Source organism: Neolamprologus brichardi, chromosome 17 (assembly GCF_056152115.1).
Source record: "Neolamprologus brichardi isolate AB-2024 chromosome 17, ASM5615211v1, whole genome shotgun sequence".
NCBI lineage: Eukaryota > Metazoa > Chordata > Actinopteri > Cichliformes > Cichlidae > Neolamprologus > Neolamprologus brichardi.
The window spans coordinates 15671611-15677610 of NC_142120.1; the positions used below are offsets into that span (position 1 = coordinate 15671611).

The window sequence follows — 6000 nt, forward strand, 5'->3', positions numbered from 1 at the left end:
CAGCTCCTTCACGGAAAACTTTCTCGCCAAAGCATTTGTAAGGATACTGAAAGAAATGAACTGGCTTTGTGCTTAAACACATTGACATATAGGTGACATCATGTGGTGAAGTCTGGGGGTCAAACATTTAAAAAAGAAAAAAGGGCAGAATGTGTGAAATGTCTCTTAAAGGCCTCCAAGTGGCCATCTTGGAGGAAAAATGCCAGGACTCTTTTAGAAATGAAGCAGTTTTATGAGTTTGCCCCTGCTGGCTATCATCCAGCTTAATCCACATTGTGTTCTGACTTCCTACAGACCAAAGCAGGTTTCTCAAGCTCATCTCCACTTCATGTTTAATCTCCCCCTGCTCTTTCATTAGGACCACACCATGTGTTGATTCTGAAGAAATGAAGCGGACACCTCATTTCGAGCAAGAATGAGCCAGAGAAAGCTTTTGTCCACAGTAGGAATGCCCATAAGACAGAGAGGAACACTGTTTGGTCTGACTCGGGTTGCTATACCGGAGCTGAAGAAAGCCATGGCAACGCAAGCAGAAGGTCTGCTGGATCACTTAGTGCTGATACAATACAGCAGCTCTGGGTTTGTCATTCCAGTCAGGCCTGACCCAAATTACGACATCCTGGGAAAAAGTAGCTCACTTCAATCAGTGCCCACGCACAGGCAGACTTAATTTGGGCCAACACATATTTGGCTGATAGCAGCAATAAACAAAACATATGGATGTTTGAAGTCTAATCACTGAGAAAGAGGGCCTGTTAATGATTTAACAGCAAAGTCCGTAGCCTATGGCGGTTGGATTACTGGGTCTTTCCAATTGTTTACACAGTATGTCTACAAGCCATTTTTCCATCTGCTGTTATAATTCTCAGCATTTTAAGCTTAATAGTCTTTTATATTTTCATATGTTTATTATCTCCTATCAACAGCCTCAAGACAAAATCTGCTTAAAATGGAAAGAACAACAAAGAATCAATTAGGACCATGTCTACAGAAGTGTTTTTTTTATTGTTTGTTTGTTTTTGTTTTGTTTTTTTTACCAAAAGGCGAAATATCAGAAAAATGCACAATTGCAAAACAGTGTTGTGCTTGGAGCAGAAACTTTTGCTGAGTTAATTTTTTCAACTTTACAAAAACTTTACTTATTCCAAGTTTTAAAGCCATATGAAAACAAGCTGGATGGATACTAGCAGTTCTTGAATCCATATAAATCCCATCCCAAACATACAGAGTGAGCAGACAGACCAAAAATCATCCAAATTTTAACGTCAAGTTACTGCTCTGTTAATCAGCTCAACATTACATCACCCCCCAAAAGCTACACATCAATAAGTGTAGACCACGAAAAGGAATCCACTTACTTTGTTTTGGAGGTCTGGTAGTTGTATTTCAGAGCTTAAAGCAATAGTTTCTCCAGGCTCTTTTCATCTGCACCTCTGCCCTGCTGCCCTGCCTCTCCAATACTATTTGTCTTTGTGGGCTGAGCATTCGATAGCAGTGTAGACTTTTTTCTTTTTTTGTGTGTCTGTTACATGGGGTGAGGGGAGGGTGATGGGTTGGGTGTTGAATGCCGGGATTCCTGACTCGTGATCAGGAGCTCATTACCCCCCAAGGTCACTCCAGGGACGCTACGGCCTGGCACTTATGGAGACACCAGAGAGAAGATGTAAGATGGTGGATGAGTGTGTGGGAGAAAGAGATAGGGGGAGAGAGCAGTTAAGAGCCAAAGTGTTTGGGAGATCTATGGGGACCAGGAGAAAAAGCTGTGAGGGAAAAGAGACGGACATATATAAGCAAGAGAAATGAGACGCTGATACAAATGCCAACAGAGAGGCAGATATTCAGGAGGAGCGAGCTAACGCTACAATAAAATAGGTCTGCATGTGACTCTGTTGAGCCCACAGAGTGAGCAAGCTGAGAACAGCAGTCCCATCAAACCACACAGTTACATAAAATATCGTGTTCATCTATGGAAAAGTCAGTCATAAGCAATCAATAGAATATTGGCAAACACCAGCAGGGCTCTGGGTTTGTTTCTGAGTGCTTTATATAGGCCAGTGTTTCCAAATAAACAAAAAAAACCCTTTTGTTTCAGGTAAATAACATATTTTCTGAAAAAATAGTACCTTTAATCACTTGACTGTTGTTTATGTGGAATTTTCCAGTGTGTTCATTTTATTTTATTTTATTTTACTTATGCTAGGATTGTGGTTGCCTGACTTTTAAATGATAATTGCTAAGTCTAAACTTTACACTAAACCGGATACAACTTTTTAAAATTATTATATTTAATCAAGTTTGCATATAAAACATTAAAAAGTAGCAGTGCTGTGCCTGACATAGCCTTATTCACATAATGTACTTCTTGTATTTGATATTCTGCGCTCACGTGGATAAGCATGATCAGCATCCAGATAGTGTACTGATAATGAGGCTTGTGCTGATGCAGTGTTTGGATCAGATATCGGCACAATCCTGACTCAAAAAGCTGGCTCAGATAGAAGTAATTCTTTATTTTACCACATATTAGCGGGAAAAAAGCCAAAAAGAAGCTAACGTGCTAATTCAGAAAATGTACATTATTAGATGTGTTTATTTATCAGGTTAGTGAAGTTGTGTTAAGTGTAGTCTGACTAGCTCCCAGCAGGGATGTTGTGGAGATTCTTAACAGATGCAACATCTGCGGTGTTTACCATCATTGTTTACTATCAACTAGAACGTTTCAACAAATTGCTTGAGCCACATTGCACCAGACCTCTATGGTCCATCCTAAGAGTGCTGGGTCATCAGGAGGTCTTGCCAGTGCGACTGATTTGAGTGGGTCCAGCCACCAGGCACTCGTCAATGAGCACCTCCTCCAAGCCTGACTCTAGGGTGGGGCCCTGGCAAACCCCATCTATGGTTACAGGCAAAATGTAGTCATCTGTATCCATCGTAGAGGACTTGAATCACACTTAGTCACACTCATTCACAGAGGGAATTGTTCAAAAATGGGGGAGGAAAGAACTGGAAAGTTGACAGATTTGGTGCAGAAACTGCAGTAATGCTGGACCTGTCATGGTGTTGAAAGCACTGGACGTGAAAGCGAATCCTTCTATTTAATGTCATCAGCTTTTCAAATATTTAATCATAAACTTGCAATAGTACTAGCAGTAAGTAATGGAAAAATCAAAGACAGTGGGGAGCCAGTCTTGTTGTGCAGAAGTGTATGGGAAAATGACCCTTTGGGGTCCTTTAATTTATGACCTCAGTTAACACTTTCCTGATAGGATTTTGGTCTCAATGTCTAGTTTCACATGTTATTGACTAAAACATGAAGCTCATTTTGTAAATTATGGTGCCCATTAAGAGCGTAATTAACAAGTCATTACTGTATCTGTCAGTCAAATCCACGCTTCCTTTGTCACATCCATTTTTAAAACACCAAGATGGTGACGGTGGAAACATTCAGCTAAAACGCAGCAACAGGACTTCACTAACCAGTAGGTGATCTTTTATATACACTCTACAGAAAAATGGGAAATTTACCTGGCTGTGCCCCTTTATGGGAAGTCAGGAATCACCAGTGACATGAAACTTTATCATGAAATAGGCTTCAAAGAACTTCATGATAATATACTAAAGAGTGGTTGAGATGATTCATTGAAACAACAAAATTCAATCAATAGATCAATTTTGTTTGTTTTTGTTCTAGAACACCAGAGTGAGACGCCTAATGTTATCAGTAACTAATGAATTTTTTTTAGTCAGTAATTAGTAATTGATTATGTGTTATGGGTAACTTGACTAATAGGCTAATCCATTCATTCCCAAACATAAAATTACCAATCCTATTAAGAATTTGTATTAATAGAGTTTGTTGGCACTGTCAAGAGGTAAGGGCATCAGCGTAACTTTGTGCTGAACATCGGGGGGGTCAAGATCTCCATCTAAATAAATAAATCTGGGTAAATTCCCAGATGATTAAACATGCAACTATTTTGCTGGTAACAACGGAAATGAGTAAAGAAAATCAACAGCCGATTTATGCAAGATAAAACATAATTTTACTGGGGGGGTTATATTGGTTGGGTCTGATTATTGGGGGGCTCATAACCCCCCTAACCCCTCTGGAAATTACGTCCCTGTGTAAAGGGTGTCTTGTTCACCGGTCTTTGCATATTGTCTACGCAGAAAAGAGAGCTCAAGAGAAACTTCAGTGTGAAAACAAATCTAATGAGTTCACCACTAAATCTACATTTCTACCCTTAGCTGTTTTCACAAGCGCTGGGTAGTGACCAGAAATATACCATGAATACGAGGGATGGAAGTGAGTTTCCTCCAGCATGTGGTCGGGTTCTCCCTTGGAGACAGAGTGAGGAGCTCAGCAATTCAGGAGGGACTCAGCGTGAGGTGGCTACTCCACATCAAAAGCAGTAGTCAGTAGTCAGACAGTAGTTTGGCCATCTGACTAGGATCCATCCTGGGCGCTTCCTAGGTGAGGTACTTTGGGTATTTGGAAGAGACCCTGGGGAAAACTTAGACCATGCTGGAGAGATTAGATATCTTGGGTGGCTGGGAAGGCCTTGGTGTAACCCAGGAAGAGCTGAAGGAGGGAGGTGCACAGGCAAAGGGAGGTCTGGGTATCTCTGCTTTGACTGCCACATAAGCAACAAATGGCTAAATGGATGGCTGAAAATAAATCATCACCTGACCAACAAATCAGCAAAGTGTACAATTTTGCAGTCTAATCTAGATAGAATAAACTGTGACTTTTAATGGTCAACTTGAATTGGGTTTAAATCTGAGAATTGCCTTTAGAGCTACAGTGTCTGACAGCTGATATGTAGTTACTTGATTTCTATCTTTTCCTCTCTTCCTCTCGTATTTCCAGTTAAATCAATTTCAGCTCTCATTTGTAGCAATATATCCTTTTGGAAGGGGTTGTGGTAAAAAGATGTGAATACGGTGAGTGTGTTTTGAAGAGCAGATGGCTGCAGATGACCCTATAGAGCAAACCCGGCACCCTGCCACAGCTGGACAAGTCTGGATTGACAGATTACAGCACACACAATCAATAAAGTCTACCATTAGTTCTGTCCACAATGTCCTGTGTACAACACTGATGTCAGACTGCCTCTATACTCGCTAAAGTCCCCGCAAAGAGGAATGGCCTTATATATCACATTATAAGGCTTTTTTTCCAGGCTTGAGTTATTGATTGAGTACCTGGCACAGGCTCTTTCTGTGCTAGATTAAAATGCCTCTTAGCTCGAAATGAAAGCATCTCTCCAGGTCATAATTATTAGATAACCCATTTTAGTGACAGAGACTGCTGTCAAGGTGCTGTTCAGTCATTGGCAATGTGATTATAATGCACAATTACAACTTTAATCGTCTTTATGCACATTCAAGAACCATTAGTTACTATGGTGAAGCTCAACATTATGAATTAAAGATAGGGGAAAAAATAACCTTAGTGACTAAAATATGCCCCAAAGCCTTTTCACCAGAGTTCTTTACATCAAGAATGAATTAAGGAGTTACTTCAGTCTCTGAATAAAAATCATTAAACTCACAGTGTTTGAACATTTTCCTTTCAAAGTTGGGTTGTCATTCTGCAGCATCAATTTAATAGCTTTAAATTTAAATCGATTTCAATTTACCCTACCGTCCTTCCTCATTCTGTTAAATAGTTTGGTTTTTATTTCTTTCAAACTTTACTGCTATATTATTAACAGCTGATTTAATATGACCAGTTGCCATCATTGTCAAGCCGTTGTGAATAAAAAAGTTAGTATGTTTCATAAATTAAACTGAAACATGACAACATATCTGTTAAATACTTAGTGCACATACCCACAAGATCTAAAAAAGTGCAAAAAAAAAAAAAAAAAGATGCACTCCTTCCTTCAAGAGTCCGCATTCATCCAGAGAGCAAAGTGTCAGCTCTCCATGTTTTATTTATTTTCACAGATTTTTTTATCATCCTAAAATTGGAATCTTTCACGTAAGGTCTTGAGG

At 39.7% G+C, this 6000-nt stretch overlaps 1 protein-coding gene across 2 annotated transcripts in view; it reads right to left on the reverse strand.

Moving 5' to 3' along the window:
• Nucleotides 1–1533, reverse strand: part of ptn (pleiotrophin) — a 56249-nt gene extending 54716 nt beyond the window's left edge. Inside the window, exon 1 of one of the 2 annotated variants that reach the window (XM_035908082.2) lies at nucleotides 1359–1533. The gene's annotated coding sequence lies outside the window, so the exon portion shown is untranslated. The remainder of the gene's footprint in view (nucleotides 1–1358) is intronic. The other variant, XM_006780847.3, reaches the window with a different exon arrangement.
• Between the last annotated feature and the right edge of the window lie 4467 nt (nucleotides 1534–6000).